This window comes from Puntigrus tetrazona, unplaced genomic scaffold (assembly GCF_018831695.1).
Source record: "Puntigrus tetrazona isolate hp1 unplaced genomic scaffold, ASM1883169v1 S000000972, whole genome shotgun sequence".
NCBI classification, from domain to species: Eukaryota; Metazoa; Chordata; class Actinopteri; order Cypriniformes; family Cyprinidae; genus Puntigrus; species Puntigrus tetrazona.
The window spans coordinates 4,613-24,285 of record NW_025048567.1 but is presented as its reverse complement, the minus strand read 5'-3'; the positions used below and the strand labels follow the sequence as shown (position 1 = coordinate 24,285).

General features: G+C 38.3%; 9 non-coding genes and 7 pseudogenes across 9 annotated transcripts; all 16 read left to right on the top strand.

Moving 5' to 3' along the window:
* The first annotated feature begins 200 nt into the window (after nt 1-200).
* On the top strand, nt 201-319 carry LOC122337326. Its single transcript, XR_006249514.1, has one exon. It is a non-coding gene; the product is annotated as a 5S ribosomal RNA (ribosomal RNA).
* A 277-nt stretch (nt 320-596) lies between these two features.
* On the top strand, nt 597-715 carry LOC122337345 (annotated as a pseudogene).
* Nucleotides 716-994: 279 nt separating this feature from the next.
* On the top strand, nt 995-1,113 carry LOC122337325. Its single transcript, XR_006249513.1, has one exon. It is a non-coding gene; the product is annotated as a 5S ribosomal RNA (ribosomal RNA).
* A 273-nt stretch (nt 1,114-1,386) lies between these two features.
* LOC122337341 lies at nt 1,387-1,506 on the top strand (annotated as a pseudogene).
* A 276-nt stretch (nt 1,507-1,782) lies between these two features.
* Nucleotides 1,783-1,901, top strand: LOC122337324. Its single transcript, XR_006249512.1, has one exon. It is a non-coding gene; the product is annotated as a 5S ribosomal RNA (ribosomal RNA).
* Nucleotides 1,902-2,995: 1,094 nt separating this feature from the next.
* On the top strand, nt 2,996-3,115 carry LOC122337351 (annotated as a pseudogene).
* Nucleotides 3,116-3,390: 275 nt separating this feature from the next.
* On the top strand, nt 3,391-3,509 carry LOC122337331. The gene has a single exon (XR_006249519.1). It is a non-coding gene; the product is annotated as a 5S ribosomal RNA (ribosomal RNA).
* Nucleotides 3,510-3,789: 280 nt separating this feature from the next.
* Nucleotides 3,790-3,908, top strand: LOC122337323. Its single transcript, XR_006249511.1, has one exon. It is a non-coding gene; the product is annotated as a 5S ribosomal RNA (ribosomal RNA).
* Nucleotides 3,909-4,182: 274 nt separating this feature from the next.
* LOC122337349 lies at nt 4,183-4,303 on the top strand (annotated as a pseudogene).
* Nucleotides 4,304-4,580: 277 nt separating this feature from the next.
* On the top strand, nt 4,581-4,699 carry LOC122337322. The gene has a single exon (XR_006249510.1). It is a non-coding gene; the product is annotated as a 5S ribosomal RNA (ribosomal RNA).
* A 277-nt stretch (nt 4,700-4,976) lies between these two features.
* Nucleotides 4,977-5,095, top strand: LOC122337321. The gene has a single exon (XR_006249509.1). It is a non-coding gene; the product is annotated as a 5S ribosomal RNA (ribosomal RNA).
* Nucleotides 5,096-5,369: 274 nt separating this feature from the next.
* Nucleotides 5,370-5,488, top strand: LOC122337344 (annotated as a pseudogene).
* A 281-nt stretch (nt 5,489-5,769) lies between these two features.
* Nucleotides 5,770-5,888, top strand: LOC122337362. The gene has a single exon (XR_006249530.1). It is a non-coding gene; the product is annotated as a 5S ribosomal RNA (ribosomal RNA).
* Nucleotides 5,889-6,164: 276 nt separating this feature from the next.
* Nucleotides 6,165-6,284, top strand: LOC122337356 (annotated as a pseudogene).
* Nucleotides 6,285-6,559: 275 nt separating this feature from the next.
* LOC122337354 lies at nt 6,560-6,678 on the top strand. Its single transcript, XR_006249529.1, has one exon. It is a non-coding gene; the product is annotated as a 5S ribosomal RNA (ribosomal RNA).
* Nucleotides 6,679-11,873: 5,195 nt separating this feature from the next.
* On the top strand, nt 11,874-11,993 carry LOC122337361 (annotated as a pseudogene).
* The last annotated feature ends 7,680 nt before the right edge of the window (nt 11,994-19,673 follow it).

Sequence of the window (19,673 nt, the reverse complement as noted above, 5' to 3'; positions counted from 1 at the left end):
TTATTTAATTCAATTGCCTTTAAAGTAGCTGTTCTTTAAACAGAGTTTGACTGTTTTTAACTACTTAACTAATGCTCTTATCTTTAATGTAGCTCATTTTGAAGTATTTTTTTTTTTTGTATTTCATTCATTACTTATCTAGTATAATGGCACTTAGTGTGCCTCACCTTAAAATAGGGGCTTTTTTTGCAGCAGCTTTAGCTTACGGCCATACCACCCTGTTCACGCCTGATCTCGTCTGATCTCAGAAGCTAAGCAGAGTTGGGCCTAGTTAGTACTTGGATGGGAGACTGCCTAGGAATACCAGGTGCTGTAAGTTTTGAGTTTTTCACTACTTATCTAATACACTGGCCCTTAGTGTGGCCAAAGTTTGACCAGCTCTTTGCTTTCCCTTACTGCTTATTTAATTCAATTGCCTTTAAAGTAGCTGTTCTTTAAACAGAGTTTGACTGTTTTTAACTACTTAACTAATGCTCTTATCTTTAATGTAGCTCATTTTGAAGTATTTTTTTTTTTGTATTTCATTCATTACTTATCTAGTATAATGGCACTTAGTGTGCCTCACCTTAAAATAGGGGGCTTTTTGCAGCAGCTTTAGCTACGGCCATACCACCCTGTTCACGCCTGATCTCGTCTGATCTCAGAAGCTAAGCAGAGTTGGGCCTAGTTAGTACTTGGATGGGAGACTGCCTAGGAATACCAGGTGCTGTAAGTTTTGAGTTTTTTCACTACTTATCTAATACACTGGCCCTTAGTGTGGTCAAAGTTTGACCAGCTCTTTGCTTTCCCTTACTGCTTATTTAATTCAATTGCCTTTAAAGTAGCTGTTCTTTAAACAGAGTTTGACTGTTTTTAACTACTTAACTAATGCTCTTATCTTTAATGTAGCTCATTTTGAAGTTTTTTTTTTTTTGTATTTCATTCATTACTTATCTAGTATAATGGCACTTAGTGTGCCTCACCTTAAAATAGGGGGCTTTTTGCAGCAGCTTTAGCTTACGGCCATACCACCCTGTTCACGCCTGATCTCGTCTGATCTCAGAAGCTAAGCAGAGTTGGGCCTAGTTAGTACTTGGATGGGAGACTGCCTAGGAATACCAGGTGCTGTAAGTTTTTGAGTTTTTCACTACTTATCTAATACACTGGCCCTTAGTGTGGTCAAAGTTTGACCAGCTCTTTGCTTTCCCTTACTGTTATTTAATTCAATTGCCTTTAAAGTAGCTGTTCTTTAAACAGAGTTTGACTGTTTTTAACTACTTAACTAATGCTCTTATCTTTAATGTAGCTCATTTTGAAGTTTTTTTTTGTATTTCATTCATTACTTATCTAGTATAATGGCACTTAGTGTGCCTCACCTTAAAATAGGGGCTTTTTGCAGCAGCTTTAGCTTACGGCCATACCACCCTGTTTCACGCCTGATCTCGTCTGATCTCAGAAGCTAAGCAGAGTTGGGCCTAGTTAGTACTTGGATGGGAGACTGCCTAGGAATACCAGGTGCTGTAAGTTTTTGAGTTTTTCACTACTTATCTAATACACTGGCCCTTAGTGTGGTCAAAGTTTGACCAGCTCTTTGCTTTCCCTTACTGCTTATTTAATTCAATTGCCTTTAAAGTAGCTGTTCTTTAAACAGAGTTTGACTGTTTTTAACTACTTAACTAATGCTCTTATCTTTAATGTAGCTCATTTTGAAGAAGTTTTTTTTTGTATTTCATTCATTACTTATCTAGTATAATGGCACTTAGTGTGCCTCACCTTAAAATAGGGGCTTTTGCAGCAGCTTTAGCTTACGGCCATACCACCCTGTTCACGCCTGATCTCGTCTGATCTCAGAAGCTAAGCAGAGTTGGGCCTAGTTAGTACTTGGATGGGAGACTGCCTAGGAATACCAGGTGCTGTAAGTTTTTGAGTTTTTCACTACTTATCTAATACACTGGCCCTTAGTGTGGTCAAAAGTTTGACCAGCTCTTTGCTTTCCCACCTGTATTTTAATTCAATTGCCTTTAAAGTAGCTGTTCTTTAAACAGAGTTTGACTGTTTTTATTCTTGTAATGCTCTTATCTTTAATGTAGCTCATTTTGAAGTTTTTTTTTTTTTGTATTTCATTCATTACTTATCTAGTATAATGGCACCTGTGTGCCTCACCTTTAAAATAAGGGGGCTTTTGCAGCAGCTTTTCGCTTACGTACCACCACCTGTTCACGCCTGATCTGTCAGTCTCTTGAAGCTAAGCAGGTTGGGTCTAGTTAGTAATTTTTTGGATGGGAGACTGCCTAGGAATACCAGGTGCTGCCAAGTTTTTGAGTTTTTTCAATTACTTATCTAATACACTGTGGCCATGGTGTGGCCAAAGTTTGACCAGCTTCTTGCTTTCCCTTACTGCTTGACCAATTCAATTGCCTTTAAAGTAGCTGCACTTTTTTAAACAGGAGTTTGGCTGTTTTTAACTACTTAACTAATGCTCTTATCTTTAATGTAGCTCATTTTGAAGTATTTTTTTTTGTATTTCATTCATTACTTATTTAGTATAATGGCACTTGAGTGTGTCCCCACCTTAAAAATAGAGGCTTTTTGCAGTAGCTTTTAAACTATCGTTTCGCCACCCTGTTCGCCCGGGATCTCTTGCTCGGATCTCTCAGAAGCTAAGCAGAGTTAGTTCTAGATTGGGTGCTTGGATGGGGAGACTGCCTAGAACAAGCCATGTGCTGTAAGCCTTTTGAGTTTTTTCACTGCTTATCTAATACACTGTCTTATAGTGTGGTCAAAAGTTGTTGACCAGCTCTTTGCTTTCCCTCACTGTTTATTTAATTCAATTGCCTTTAAAGTAGCTGTTCTTAAAACAGGAGTTTGACTGTTTTTAACTACTTAACTAACACTCTTATCTTTAATGTAGCTCATTTTGAAGTTTTTTTTTTTGTATTTCATTACATTACTTATCTAGTCTAATGGCACTTAATGTGCCACACCTTAAAATGAGGGGCTTTTTGCAGCAGCTTTAGCTTACGGCCCATACCACCCTGTTCACGCCTGATCTCGTCTGATCTCAGAAGCTAAGCAGAGTTGGGCCTAGTTAGTACTTGGATGGGAGACTGCCTAGGAATACCAGGTGCTGTAAATTTTTGAGTTTTTCACTACTTATCTAATACACTGGCCCTTAGTGTGGCCAAAGTTTGACCAGCTCTTTGCTTTCCCTTACTGCTTATTTAATTCAATTGCCTTTAAAGTAGCTGTTCTTTAAACAGAGTTTGACTGTTTTTAACTACTTAACTAATGCTCTTATCTTTAATGTAGCTCATTTTGAAGTATTTTTTTGTATTTCATTCATTACTTATCTAGTATAATGGCACTTAGTGTGCCTCACCTTAAAATAGGGGGCTTTTTGCAGCAGCTTTAACTTACGGCCATACCACCCTGTTCACGCCTGATCTCGTCTGATCTCAGAAGCTAAGCAGAGTTGGGCCTAGTTAGTACTTGGATGGGAGACTGCCTAGGAATACCAGGTGCTGTAAGTTTTTGAGTTTTTCACTACTTATCTAATACACTGGCCCTTAGTGTGGTCAAAGTTTGACCAGCTCTTTGCTTTCCCTTACTGCTTATTTAATTCAATTGCCTTTAAAGTAGCTGTTCTTTAAACAGAGTTTGACTGTTTTTAACTACTTAACTAATGCTCTTATCTTTAATGTAGCTCATTTTGAAGTATTTTTTTTTTTTTGTATTTCATTCATTACTTATCTAGTATAATGGCACTTAGTGTGCCTCACCTTAAAATAGGGGCTTTTTGCAGCAGCTTTCGCTTACGGCCATACCACCCTGTTCACGCCTGATCTCGTCTGATCTCAGAAGCTAAGCAGAGTTGGGCCTAGTTAGTACTTGGATGGGAGACTGCCTAGGAATACCAGGTGCTGTAAGTTTTTGAGTTTTTCACTACTTATCTAATACACTGGCCCTTAGTGTGGTCAAAGTTTGACCAGCTCTTTGCTTTCCCTTACTGCTTATTTAATTCAATTGCCTTTAAAGTAGCTGTTCTTTAAACAGAGTTTGACTGTTTTTAACTACTTAACTAATGCTCTTATCTTTAATGTAGCTCATTTTGAAGTATTTTTTTGTATTTCATTCATTACTTATCTAGTATAATGGCACTTAGTGTGCCTCACCTTAAAATAGGGGCTTTTTGCAGCAGCTTTAGCTTACGGCCATACCACCCTGTTCACGCCTGATCTCGTCTGATCTCTCAGAAGCTAAGCAGAGTTGGGCCTAGTTAGTACTTGGATGGGAGACTGCCTAGGAATACCAGGTGCTGTAAGTTTTTGAGTTTTTCACTACTTATCTAATACACTGGCCCTTAGTGTGGCCAAAGTTTGACCAGCTCTTTGCTTTCCCTTACTGCTTATTTAATTCAATTGCCTTTAAAGTAGCTGTTCTTTAAACAGAGTTTGACTGTTTTTAACTACTTAACTAATGCTCTTATCTTTAATGTAGCTCATTTTGAAGTATTTTTTTTTGTATTTCATTCATTACTTATCTAGTATAATGGCACTTAGTGTGCCTCACCTTAAAATAGGGGGCTTTTTGCAGCAGCTTTAGCTTACGGCCATACCACCCTGTTCACGCCTGATCTCGTCTGATCTCAGAAGCTAAGCAGAGTTGGGCCTAGTTAGTACTTGGATGGGAGACTGCCTAGGAATACCAGGTGCTGTAAGTTTTTGAGTTTTTCACTACTTATCTAATACACTGGCCCTTAGTGTGGTCAAAGTTTGACCAGCTCTTTGCTCCCTTACTGCTTATTTAATTCAATTGCCTTTAAAGTAGCTGTTCTTTAAACAGAGTTTGACTGTTTTTAACTACTTAACTAATGCTCTTATCTTTAATGTAGCTCATTTTGAAGTATTTTTTTTTTTGTATTTCATTCATTACTTATCTAGTATAATGGCACTTAGTGTGCCTCACCTTAAAATAGGGGCTTTTTGCAGCAGCTTTAAGCTTACGGCCATACCACCCTGTTCACGCCTGATCTCGTCTGATCTCAGAAGCTAAGCAGAGTTGGGCCTAGTTAGTACTTGGATGGGAGACTGCCTAGGAATACCAGGTGCTGTAAGTTTTGAGTTTTTCACTACTTATCTAATACACTGGCCCTTAGTGTGGTCAAAGTTTGACCAGCTCTTTGCTTTCCCTTACTGCTTATTTAATTCAATTGCCTTTAAAGTAGCTGTTCTTTAAACAGAGTTTGACTGTTTTTAACTACTTAACTAATGCTCTTATCTTTAATGTAGCTCATTTTGAAGTTTTTTTTTGTATTTCATTCATTACTTATCTAGTATAATGGCACTTAGTGTGCCTCACCTTGAAATAGGGGGCTTTTTGCAGCAGCTTTCGCTTACGGCCATACCACCCTGTTCACGCCTGATCTCGTCTGATCTCAGAAGCTAAGCAGAGTTGGGCCTAGTTAGTACTTGGATGGGAGACTGCCTAGGAATACCAGGTGCTGTAAAGTTTTGAGTTTTTCACTACTTATCTAATACACTGGCCCTTAGTGTGGTCAAAAGTTTGACCAGCTCTTTGCTTTCCCTTACTGCTTATTTAATTCAATTGCCTTTAAAGTAGCTGTTCTCTTTAAACAGAGTTTGACTGTTTTTAACTACTTAACTAATGCTCTTATCTTTAATGTAGCTCATTTTGAAGTATTTTTTTTTTTGTATTTCATTCATTACTTATCTAGTATAATGGCACTTAGTGTGCCTCACCTTAAAATAGGGGCTTTTTGCAGCAGCTTTAGCTTACGGCCATACCACCCTGTTCACGCCTGATCTCGTCTGATCTCAGAAGCTAAGCAGAGTTGGGCCTAGTTAGTACTTGGATGGGAGACTGCCTAGGAATACCAGGTGCTGTAAGTTTTTGAGTTTTTCACTACTTATCTAATACACTGGCCCTTAGTGTGGTCAAAGTTTGACCAGCTCTTTGCTTTCCCTTACTGCTTATTTAATTCAATTGCCTTTAAAGTAGCTGTTCTTTAAACAGAGTTTGACTGTTTTTAACTACTTAACTAATGCTCTTATCTTTAATGTAGCTCATTTTGAAGTTTTTTTTTTTGTATTTCATTCATTACTTATCTAGTATAATGGCACTTAGTGTGCCTCACCTTAAAAGGGGGCTTTTTGCAGCAGCTTTAGCTTCACGGCCATACCACCCTGTTCACGCCTGATCTCGTCTGATCTCAGAAGCTAAGCAGAGTTGGGCCTAGTTTAGTACTTGGATGGGAGACTGCCTAGGAATACCAGGTGCTGTAAGTTTTTGAGTTTTTCACTACTTATCTAATACACTGGCCCTTAGTGTGGTCAAAGTTTGACCAGCTCTTTGCTTTCCCCCTACTGCTTATTTAATTCAATTGCCTTTAAAGTAGCTGTTCTTTAAACAGAGTTTGACTGTTTTAACTACTTAACTAATGCTCTTATCTTTATTGTACCTCATTTTGAAGTTTTTTTTTGTATTTCATTCATTACTTATCTAGTATAATGGCACTTAGTGTGCCTCACCTTAAAATAGGGGGCTTTTTGCAGCAGCTTTAGCTTACGGCCATACCACCCTGTTCACGCCTGATCTCGTCTGATCTCAGAAGCTAAGCAGAGTTGGGCCTAGTTAGTACTTGGATGGGAGACTGCCTAGGAATACCAGGTGCTGTAAGTTTTTGAGTTTTTCACTACTTATCTAATACACTGGCCCTTAGTGTGGTCAAAGTTTGACCAGCTCTTTGCTTTCCCTTACTGCTTATTTAATTCAATTGCCTTTAAAGTAGCTGTTCTTTAAACAGAGTTTGACTGTTTTTAACTACTTAACTAATGCTCTTATCTTTAATGTAGCTCATTTTGAAGTTTTTTTTTTTTGTATTTCATTCATTACTTATCTAGTATAATGGCACTTAGTGTGCCTCACCTTAAAATAGGGGCTTTTTGCAGCAGCTTTTAGCTTACGGCCATACCACCCTGTTCCCACGCCTGATCTCTCGTCGATCTCAGAAGCTAAGCAGGGTGTGGGCCTAATTGAATACTTGGATGAGGCTTTGCCTAGGAATACCAGGTGCTGTAAGTTTTTGAGTTTTTCTTACCCATCTAATACACTGTGGCCCATAGTGTGGTCAGGGTTTGACCAGCTCTTTGCTTTCCTTACTGCTTATTTAATTCAATTGCCTTTAAAGTAGCTGTTCTTTAAACAGAGTTTGACTGTTTTTAACTACTTAATAATGCACTTATCTTTAATGTAGCTCATTTGAAGTTTTTTTTTTTGTATTTCATTCATTACTTATCTAGCATAATGGCACTTAGTGTGCCTCTACCTTAAAAGGGGTTTTTGCAGCAGCTTTAGCTTACTGCACCGTACTCAATCTCGTTCACCTGATCTCGCCCAGTCTCAGAAGCTAAGCAGAGTTGGGCCTGTTTAGTACTTGTATGGGGAGACTGCCTAGGAATACCGGAGTGCTGTAAATTTTGAGTTTTTTTCACTGCTTATCTAATAACCATAACGACCCTTAGTGTGGCCAAGGTTTGACCAGCTCTTTGCTTTCCTCTTACTGGGTTATTTAATTCACTGCTCCTTTAAAGTAACTGTACTTTAAACAGAGTTTGAATGTTTTTTAACTACTTAACTAATGCTCTTATCTTTAATGTAGCCTTTATTTTGAAGTATTTTTTTTGTATTTCATTCATTGCTTATTCCAGCATAATGGCACTTAGTGTGCCTCACCTTAAAATAAGGGGCTTTTTGCGGCAGCTTTCGCTTACGACCATACCACAATCCTGTTCACGCCTGATCTTGTCTGATCTCCAGAAGCTAAGCAGAGAGTTGGGCCTAGTTAGTATTACTTGGATGAGAGACTGCCTAGGAATACCATGTGCTGTAAGTTTTTTGAGTTTCTCACTACTTATCTAATACACTGGTTCTTTAGTGTGGTCAAAGGATTTGACCAGCTCTTTGCTTTCCCTCATTGCTTATTTAATTCAAGTGCCTTTAAAGTAGCTGTTCTTTAAACAGAGTTTCACTGTTTTTTAACTGCTTAACTAATGCTCTTGTATCTTTAATGCTTGGCTCATTTTTGAAGTTTTTTTTTTTGTATTTCATTTGTTACTTATCCATTGTAAAATGGCACCCAGTGTGCCTCACCTTTAAATGGGGAGGCTTTTGGCAGCAGCTTTCAACTACGGCCATACCACTTCTGTTCACGCCTGATCTTTCGTCTGATCTCATAGGCTAAGCAGAGTTGGGCTCCAGTTAGCACTCTGGATGAGAGACTACACAGGAATACCAGGTGCTGTAAGTTTTGAGTTTTTTCACTACTTATCTAATACACTGGCCCATAGTGTGGTCAAAGTTTGGCCAGCTTTCTGCTTCCCTTTACTGCTTATTTAATTCAATTTGCCTCTAAAGTAGCTGTTCTTTTAAACAGAGTTTGACTGTTTTTAACTACTTTAACTAATGTCTCTTATCTTCAATGTAGCTCATTTTGAAGTATTTTTTTGTATTTTCATTCATTACTTATCTAGTATAATGGCACTTAGTGTGCCTCAATCTTAAAAATAGAACTTTTTGCAGCAGCTTTACGCTTCACTGACCATACCACCCTGTTCACGCCTGATCTTAGTCTGATCTCGTGAAGCCTTAAGCAGAGTTGGGCCTAGTTAGTACTTGGATGGTAGACTCGCCTAGGGAATGCCATGTGCTATAAGTTTTTGTGAGTTTTTTCACTACTTCTATCTAATACACTGGTCTCTTGAGTGTGGTCAAAGTTTGACCCATTTGCCTTCCTCACTGCTTATTTGACTCAATTGCCTTTAAAAAGTAGCTGTTCTATTTAAACAGAGAGTTTGGACTGTTTTTAACTACTTGAATTAATGCTCCTTATCTTTAATGTGGCCTATTTTGAAGTTTTTTTTTTTTTTCCTGTTGTTCATTACTTATCTAGTATAATGGCACTTAGTGTTCCTCACCTTAAAATAGAGACTTTTTGCAGTAGCTTTTATTCTGACCATACCACCACTGTTCACGTCTGATCATCGTCAGGTCTCCAGAAGCCAAGCAGAGTTGGGCCTGGTTAGCACTTTGTTGGGAGGCTGCCTAGGGAATACCAGGTGCTGTAAATTTTTGAGTTTTTTCACTACTCTACATCTAATACAACGCCTTAGTGTGGCAAGGGTTTGGACTAGCTCTTTGCTTTCCACTTACTGTTTATTTTAATTCAATTGCCTTTAAAGTAGCTGTGTACTTTAAACAGAGTTTGACTGTTTTTAACTACTTAACTAATGCTCTTATCTTTAATGTAGCTCATTTTGAAGTATTTTTTTTTAGGTATTTCATTCATTACTTATCTGTTATAATGGCACTTAGTGTGCCTCACTCCTTAAAATAGAGGCTTTTTGCTGCTTTTTAGCTTACGGCCATACCACCCTGTTCACGCTTCGATCTAGCCTCCTGATCTCAGAAGCTAAGCAGAGTTGGGGTTTGGGAAAGCACTTTGGATGGTGAACTGCCTAGGAACACTGGGTGCTGTAAGTTTTATTTTTTTCACTACTTATCTAATACACTGGCCCTTGGTGTGGTCAAAGTCTGACTAGCCTCTTTTGCTTTCCCTTACTGCTTATTTAATTCAATTGCTCTTTAAAGTGGCTGTTCTTTAAACAGAGTTTGACTGTTTTTAATCACTTAACTAATGCCCTTATCTTTAATGTAGCTCATTTTAAAGTATTTTTTTTTTTTTTTTGTATTTCATTCATTACTTATCTAGTATACTGGCACTTAGTGTGCCTCACCTTAAAATAGGGGTTTTTGCAGCAAAGCTTCGCTTACGCCATACCACCCTGTTCAACGCCTGATCTTGTCTGATCTCAGAAGCTAAGCAGAGTTGGGCTCAGTTAGTACTTGGATGGGGAGACTGTCTAGGAATGCCAGGTGCTGTAAGGATTTTTGAGTTTTTCACTAAATATCTAATACGCTGGCTCACTGTGTGGTCAAAGTTTGACCAGCTCTTTGCTTTCCCTTACTGCTTATTTAATTCAATTGCCTTTAAAGTAGCTGTACTTTAAGCAGAGTTTGACTTGTTTTTAACTACTTATGAAAATGCTCTTATCTTTAATGTAGCTCATTTTGAAGTATATTTTTTTGTATTTCATTCATCACTTATCTATTGTAATAGCACTTAGTGTACTCCCACCTTAAAAATAGGGGCTTTTTGCAGTAGCTTTACCTTCACGACCATACCACCCTGTTCACCGCCTGATCCTGCGCCTGATCTCCAGAAGCTAAGCAGAGTTGAACCTAGTTAGAACTTGGATGGGAGACTGCCTAGGAACAACAGGTGCTGTAGTTTTGAGGTTTTTTCACTGCTTATCTAATACACACCGACCATAGTGTGGTCAAAGTTTGTTTAGCTCTCTTTGCTTTCTCATACAGTTTATTTAATTCAACTGTCTTTAAAGTAGCTGTTCTTTAAGCAAGAGTTTGACTGTTTTTAACTACTTAACTAATGCTCTTATCTTTAAATGTAGCTCATTTCAGTTTTTTTTTTTTTTTTGTATTTCGGTCCATTGCTTATCTGGTATAATGGCACCTAGTGTGCCTCACCCAAAAATAGGGAGCTTTTTGCAGCAGCTTTCAAGCTTACGACCATACCATTAACTTGTTCACGCCTGATCTTTCGCCTGATCTCAGAAGCTAAGCAGAGTTAGGCCTAGTTAGCACTTGGATGGGAGACACCATACAAGATTTCAGGTGCTGTTAAGTTTTGAGTTTTTTCACTACTTATCTAATACACTGGCCCATAGTGTGGTCAAGAAGTTTGACCAGCTCTTTGCTTTCCCTTACTGCTTATTTAACTCAATTGCCTTTAAAGTAGCTGCTCTTATAAACAGAAGAGTTTGACTGTTTTTAACTACTTAACTAATGCTCTTATCTTTAATGTAGCTCATTTTAAAGCGTATTTTTTTGTATTTCCATTCATTGCTTATCTAGTATAATGTACTTGAGTGTGCCTCACCTTGCAATAGGGGCTTTTTAAAGAAGCTTTTAGGCTTTGCAATACATACTCAATTCGTTCACGCCGGATCTCGCCTGATCTCTGAAGCTAAGCAGAGTTGAGCCTGGTTAGTACCTGGATGAGAGACTGCCTGAGAACACCTTGTGCATGTAAATTTTGAGTTTTTTCACTACTTATCTAATACACTGGTCTCTTTGGTGTGGTCAAAGTTTGACCAGCTCTTTGCTTTCCCTTACTGCTTATTTAATTCAATTTACCTTTAAAGTAGCTGTTCTTTAAACAGAGTTTGACTGTTTTGAACAACTTAACTAATGCCACTTATCTTTAATGTAGCTCATTTTGAAGCTTTTTTTTTTTTTTTTTTTATCATTCATTACTTATCTAGTATAACGTGGCACTGAGTGTGCTCCACACTTAAAATAGGGGCTTTTGCAGCAGCTCAGCTTACGGCCATATACCACATCTCTGTCACGCCTGATCTTCGCCTGATCTCAGAAGCTGCTAAGAGTTGGGCCTAAGCAATTTTTGGATGGGAGACTGTCTAGGAATTACTGTGGTGCTGTAAGTTTTAAGTTTTTCACTACTTATCTAATACACTGGCTCATAGTGTAATCAAAGTTTAGCCTTACTCTTTGCTTTCCCTTACTGTTTATTAATTCACTTGCCTTTAAAGTAGCTGTTCTTTAAACAGAGTTTGACTGTTTTTAACTACTCAATCCTAAATGCTCTTATCTTTAATGTAGCTCATTTCCAGTTTTTTTTTTTTTTTTGTATTTCATTTAACACATTTATCTAGTATAATGGCACTTAGTGTACTCCACCTAAGGGGCCAGGGAGAAGCTTTTTGCAGCAGCTTTAGCTTCACGGCCATACCACCCTGTTCACGCCTGATCTCGCCTGATCTCAGAAGCTACGCAGAGTTGGGCCTAGTTAGTACTTGGATGGGAGACTGCCCTAGGAATACCAGGTGCTGTAAGTTTTTGAGTTTTTTCACTACTTATCTAATACACACTGCTCCATAGTGTGGTCAAAGTTTGACCAGCTCTTGGCTTTCCCTTACTGCTTATTTAATTCAATTGCCTTTAAAGTAGCTGCTTCTTTAAAGCTTGGGATTTGGACTGTTTTTAACTACTTCTAATTAATGTCTCTTATCTTTAATGTAGCTCATTTTGAAATATTTTTCACTTTGTATTTCATTCATTACTTATCTAGTATAATGGCACTTAGTGTGCCTCACCTTAAAATACTGAGACTTTTGCAGCAGCTTTCACTTCACGCACCATACCACCCTGTTCTTGCCTGATCTCGCCTGATCTCAGAAGCTAAGCAGAGTTGGGCCTGGCTAGTACTTCTGGATGGAAAACTAACACAAGAATACCATGTGCTGTAAATTTTTGAGTTTTTTCACTACTTATCTAATACAAAAGCTGCCCTTAGATGTGGCCAAAGTTTGACCAGCTCTTTACTTTTCCCGCACTGCTTATTTAATTCAATTGCCTTTAAAGTAGCTGTACTTTTTTAAAACAGAGTTTGACTGTTTTTAACTACTTAACTAATGCTCTTATCTTTAATGTAGCTCATTTTGAAAGTTTTTTTTTTTTTTGGTGTTTCATTCATTACTTATCTAGTATAGTGGCACTTGAGTGTGCCTCACCTTAAATATAGGGAACTTTTTGCAGCAGCTTTCGCACACGGCCATACCACACTGTTCACGCCTGATTCTCGCCTGATCTCAGAAGCTAAGCAGAGTTGGGCCTCTAGTTGAGTACTTGGATGTGAGGCTGCCTAGGAACACCAGGTGTGCTGCAAGTTTTTGAGCTTTTTTACTACTTATCTAATACACTGGCAGCCCACAGTGTGGCCAAAGTTTGACCAGCTCTTTGCATTTCCTTACTGCTTATTTAGTTCAAATTGCCTTTAAAGTGGCTGTTCTTTAAACAGAGTTTGACTGTTTTTAACTACTTAACTATTGCTCTTGTATCTTTAATCTTGTGACTCTCATTTTGAAGTATTTATTTTTTTGTATTTCATCCATTACTTTATCTAGTATAATGGCAATTTTAGTACGTACTTCACCTTAAAATCTGAGGCTTTTTGCAGCAGTTGCCAGGCTACGACCATACTACACCCTGTTCTTGCCTGATCTCGCCTGATCTCAGAAGCCAAGCAGAGTTGGGCCTGGTTAGTACTTGGATGGAAACTGCCTAGGAATACCATGTGCTGTAAATTTTTGAGTTTTTTCACTACTTATCTAATACAACGGCCCCATAGTGTGGCCAAAGTTTGACAAACTCTTTTGCTTTCCCATACTGTTATTTAACTCATTGCTCTTAAAGTAAGCTGTACTTCTTGAGAGTTTGACTGTTTTTAAATTTCTTAACTAATGCTCTTGCATCTTTAATGTAGCTCATTTTGAAGTATTTTTTTTTGTGTTTCCATAACATTACTTATCTAGTATAATGGCCACGTGGTGCGCCTCACCTTAAAATAGGGGAGGCTTCTTTCTGCAGTGGCACAGCTTCACGGCCATACCACCCTGTTCACGCCCTTGATCCATCTGCCTGATCTCAGAAGCTAAGCAGAGTTGAGCCTAGTTAGTACTTGGATGGGAGACTGCCACAAGATACCAGGTGCTGTAAGTTTTTGAGTTTTTTTTCACTACTGATCCCCAATACACTGGCCTCAGTGTGGTCAAAGTTTGACCAGCTCTTTGCTTTCCCTTACTGCTTATTTAAATTTAATTGCCTTTAAAGTAGCTGTTGTTCTTTTAGCAGAGTTTGACTTCTTTTTTACTACTGCGCTAATGCTCTTATCTTTAATGTAACTCCATTTTGAAGTTTTTTTTTTTTTGTATTTCATTCATTACTTATGCAGTATAATGGCACTGAGTGTACCTCACCTTAAAATAGGGGCTTTTTGCAGCAGCTTTAGCTTACGACCATACCACCCTGTTTTACGCTGATCACTCGTCTGATCTCAGAAGCCAAACAGAGTTAGACTGGGTGGAAGTACTTGGATGGAGAGACTGCCTGAGAATACCAGGCCTACCGCAAGTTTTGAGTTTTTTCACTACTTATCTATCACACTGCTCCATAAATTAGCGGTCAAAAGTTTGACCCAGCTCTTTGCTTTCCCTTACCGCTTATTTAATTCAATTTGCCTTTTAAAGTAGCTGGTTCTTTTAAACAGGGATTTGACTGTTTTAACTACTTAACTAATGCTCTTATCTTTAATGTAGCTCATTTTGAAGTTTTTTTTTTTTGTATTTCATTCATTACTTATCTAGTATAATGGCACTTAGTATTACCTCACCTTAAAATAAAGGCTTTTTTGCAGCAGCTAACTGCAGCCATACTAATCTCTGTTCCACTCTTCGATCTCTGCCTGATCTCAGAAGCTAAGCAAGAGTTGGGACCTCCAGTTAGTACTTGGATGGGAGGCACAACACAAAGGAATACCAGGTGCTGTAAGTTTTTGAGTTTTTCACTCAATATCTAATGCACTGGCCCATAGTGTTGGTCAAGGTTTGACCAGCTCTTTGCTTTTCCTCACTGCTTATTTAATTCAATTGCCTTTAAAGTAGCTATTCTTTTAAACAGAGTTTGACTGATTTTAACTACTTAACTAATGCCTTATCTTTAATGTAGTCATTTTGAAGCATTTTTTTTGTATTTCATTCATTACTTATCTAGTACAATGGCACTTAGTGTGCCTCACACCTTAAAAATACGGGGCTTTTTGCACTTGCTTCATCCACGACCATACCACACCCTATTCTTGCCTGATCTCGTCCCCAGTCTCAGAAGCTAAGCAGAGTTAGGCCTAGTTATTAGTCACTTGGATGGGAGCATGCCTAGGGAATATGAGGTGCTGTAAGTTTTGAGTTTTTTCACACTACTTATCTAATACACTGGCCCATAGTGTGGTCAAAGCTCTTTGACCAGTTTCTTTGCTTTCCCTTACTGCTTATTTAATTCAATTGCCTTTAAAGTAGCTTTAATTATTCTTTAAACAGATTTGGACTATTTTTAACTACTTAACTAATGCTCTTATCTTTAATGTAGCCTCATTTTGAAGTATTTTTTTGCATTTTCATTCATTGCTTATCTAGTATAATGGCACCCTAGTGTGCCTCACCTTAAAATAAGGGGCTTTTTGCAGAAGCTTTTAAACTACCGGCCATACCACCTCTGTTCACGCCCTGATCCTAGTCTGATCTCAGAAGCTTCCAGCAGAGTTGGGCCTAGTTAGTACTTGGATGGGAGACTTCCTAGGAATACTCAGGTGCTGTAAGTTTTTGAGTTTTTTCACTGCTTATCTAATACACTGGTTCATAGTGTGGTCGAAGTCTGAAACCAATTCTTTGCTTTCCCATACTGCTTATTTAATCCAATTGCCTTTTTAAAGTAACATTTCTTTAAACAGGGTTTGACTGTTTTTATGTAACTAACTAATGCACTTATCTTTATTAGCCAGCTCATTTTGAAGTATTTTTTTTGCATTTCATTCATTACTTATCTAGTATAATGGCACTTGGTGTGCCCCACCTTAAATAAGGGGGCTTTTTGCAGCAGCTTTAGAAGCACATTGCCATACCACCAATATTCACGCCTGATCTCGTCCTGATCTCAGAAGCTTCGTAGAGTTGGTTTCGTTAAATTTGATGGGAGACTGCCTAGGAATACCTGGGTGCTGTAAGTTTTTGAGTTTTTCACTGCATATCTATCACACTGGCTCATGGTGTGGTCAAAGTTTGACCAGCTCTCTTTGTTTTCCCTCATTGTTTATTTAATTCAATTGTCTTTAAAGTAGCTTGTTCTTTAAACAGAAGTTTGACTGTTTTTAACTACTTAACTAATGCTCTTATCTTTAATGTATGACTTTCATTTTGAAGTATTTTTGCATATTTCATTCATTACTTATCTAGTATAGTGGCACTTGGGTGTGCCTCACCTTAAAATAGGGAGGCTTTTTGCAGCAGTTTTTGCCACAGCCCGCCCACACCCTGTTCACGCCTTGATCTCGATACAGATCTCAGAAGCTAACCAGAGTTGGGCCTAATTAGTACTCTTGATGAGGAGACTGCCTTAGGAATACCAGGTGCTGTAAGTTTTGAGTTTTTTCAATACTTTATCTAATACACTGACCCTTAGTGTGTTCAAAGTTTGACCAGCTCTTTTCTGCTTTCCTCTTACTGCTTATTTAATTCAATTGCCTTTAAAGTAGCTGTTCTTTAAACAGAGTTTGACTGTTTTTAATCATTTAACTAATGCTCTTATCTTTAATGTAGTCTCATTTTGGAGCATTTTTTTGTTTTGTATTTCATTCATTACTTATCTAGTATAATGGCACTTGAGTGTGCCCTCTTTGTAAATAAGGGGGCTTTTTGCAGCAGCTTTAGCTGATAATATACCACCCTGTTCACACCTGATGTGCATCTGATCTCTCAAAAAGCTAAGCAGAGTTGGGCCTCGTTAGTACTTCTGGATGTGGGAGACTGCTCTAGGAACCTGCCAGGTGCTGTAAGTTTCTGAGTTTTTTCACTACTTATCTAATACACTGGCCCGTGAGTGTGTGCCCAGTGAGTTTGACCAGTCTCTTTTGCTTTCCTTTACTGCTTATTTAAATTCAATTGCCTTTAAAGTAGCTGTTCTTTAAAACAGAGTTTGACTGTTTTTAACTACTTAACTAATGCTCTTATCTTTAATGTAGCCTCATTTTGAAGTATTTCTTTGTATTTCCTCATTCATTACTTATCTAGTATAATGGCAATTCTAGTTTGCTCCTCTACCTTAAAATAGGGGGCTTTTGCGGCAGCTTTGGCTTACGGCCATGGGCTCACCTCTGTTCACGCCTGATCATTGTCTGATCTCAGAAGCTAAGCAGGGAGTTGGGCCTGGTTTAGTACTTGGATGGGAAAGCTGCCTAGGAATACCAGGTGCTGTAAGTTTTTGAGTTTTTCACTACTTATCTAATACAACGGCCCAAAGTGTGGCCAAAGTTTGACCAGCTCTTTGCTTTCCTCTTTACTGCTGCTTATTTAATTCAATTCGTCTTCTTTTTAAAGTAGCTGTTCTTCAAACAGAGAGAGTTTGACTGTTTTTACCTACTTAACTAATGCTCCCATCTTTAATGTAGCTCATTTTGGAGAGTATTTTGTTCTATTTCATTCATTGCCACTCCTAGTATAATGGCGGCACTTAGTGTGCCTCACCTTACAAATAGGGAGCTTTTTTGCAGCAGCTTTTGCTGCGGCCCTTACACCACCACTCTGTTCACGCCTGATCTCGCCTTGATCTCAGAAGCTAAGCAGGGAGTTGGGCCTGGTTAGTACTTCTGGATGGGAGACTGCCTAGGAATACCAGGTGGTGCTGTAAGTTTTTGAGTTTTTTCACTACTTATCTAATGCAACGACGTCTTAGTGTGGCCAAAGTTTGTAAAGAGTTCTATTCATTTCCTTACTGCTTATTTAATTTCATTTTACCTTTAAGTTAGCTGTTCTTTAAACAGAGGATTTGACTGTTTTTAACTACTTAACTAATGCTCTTATCTTTAATGCTTGCTCATTTTGAAGTATTTATTTTTTTGTATTTCTCATTCATTACTTTCTATCTAGTATAATGGCACTTGGTGTCTCCCACCTCAAAATAGGAGCTTTTTGCGGCAGCTTTTCGCTTCACGGCCATACCACCCTGTTCACGCCTGATCACTCAAAAAGCTAAGCAGAGTTGGGCCTGGTTAGTACTTGGATGGGAGACTGCCTAGGAATACCAGGTGCTGCAATTTTTTGAGTTTTTTCACTGCTTCTATCTTAACATAACGGCCCTTAGTGTGGCCATGGATTTGACCAGCTCTTTGCTTCTCTCATACTGTTTATTCAATCTAATTGCCTTTAAATTAGCTGTACTTTTAAACAGAGTTCGACTGTTTTTAATTACTGAACTAATGCTCTTATGCTTTTACGTAGCTCATTTCTGTGCCATTATTTTTTGTATTTCATCCATTATTTATCTAGTATAATGGCACTTAATGTGCCACACCTTAAAAATACAGAGGCTTTTGTAGCAGCTTTAACTGCAGTACTTCCACTCCTGTTCACGCCTGATCTTTCACCGCCTGATCTCTGGTAGCTTGCCAGATTTCAGGCCTGAAGTAGCATTTGGATGAGGCTTTGCCTAGGAATACCTGGAGTGCTGTAAGATTTTGAGTTTTTCACTACTTATCTAATACACTGGCCCACTTAGTGTGGCCAAAGTTTGACCAGTTTCTTTTGCTTTCCCTTACTGCTTTGTTAGACCAATTGCCTTTAAAGTATTTGTTCTTTAAACAGAGTTTGACTGTTTTTACCCACTTAACTAATGCTCTTATCACTTTAATGTAGCTCATTTTTGAAGATATTTTTTCTATTTCATTCATTACTTATCTAGTATAATGGCACTTGTGTGCCTCACCTTAAAATAGAGAGAGACTTTGCAGCAGCTTTAGCTTACGGACGCACCAATTCTGTTCACGCCTGATCTTCGCCAGATCTCAGAAGCTAAGCAGAGCTGGGCCTGGTTAGTACTTGGATGGGAGACTGTCTACATGAATACCAGGTGCTGTAAGTTTTTGAGTTTTTCACTACTTCTATCTAATAACAACGTGGCCCTTAGTGTGGCCAAAGTTTGACCAGCTTCTGCTTTCCTTACTGCTTATTTATTTCAATTGCTCTCTGAAGTAGCTAATTTTTTAAACAGAGTTTGACATATTTTTAACTGCTTAACTAATGCTTCATATCCTTAATGTAGCTCATTTTGAAGCTATTTTTTCATCTATTTCATTCATTGTTTATTTATATAATGCAATTCTAGTGTAATTTCACCTTAAAATAGGGGCTTTTTGCAGCTTTAGCTTACTGGCCATACCACACCCTGTTCACGCCTGATCTCGCCTGATCTCAGAAGCTAAGCAGAGTTGGGCCTAGTTAGTCACTTCTGATAGGAGACTGCCTATAGAAACATTGCGGTGCTGTAAAGTTTACAGCGATTTTTCACACTACTTATCACAATACACTGTCTCTTAGTGTGGTCAAAGTTTGACCAGCTCTTTGCTTTCTCTCACGCTTATTGAATTCAATTGCACCTTAAAGTAGCTGTTCTTTAAACAGAGTTTGACTGTTTTTTAACTACTTAACTAATGCTCTTATCTTTAATGTAGCTCATTTTGGAAGTATTTTTTGTATTTCATTCATTACTTATCTCATATACCAGCACTTAATGCCACTAACACCTGTATCTGACGCTTTTTGCGGCAGCTTCGCTTCTGCAGCCGCCACCCTGTTCACGCCTGATCTTTCGCCTACGATCTCCAGAAGCTAAGCAGATTTGGGCCTAGATTAGTACTTCTGATGGGAGACTCACCAGAATACCATAATGCTCCTAAGCTTTTGAGTTTTTCACTACTTATCTGAAAACACATCAGCCCTTGTAAGTGTGGCCAGAAGTTTGACCAGCTCTTTGCTTCCTCATCAAGCTTATTTAAAATTCAATTGCCTTTAAAGTAGCTGTTCTTTCAGCAGAGTTTGACTGTTTTTACCCACTTAACTAATGCTCTTATCTTTAAATGTAGCTCATTTTGAAGCATTTTTTTCTGGTTTCATTCATTACTTAGCACTATATTA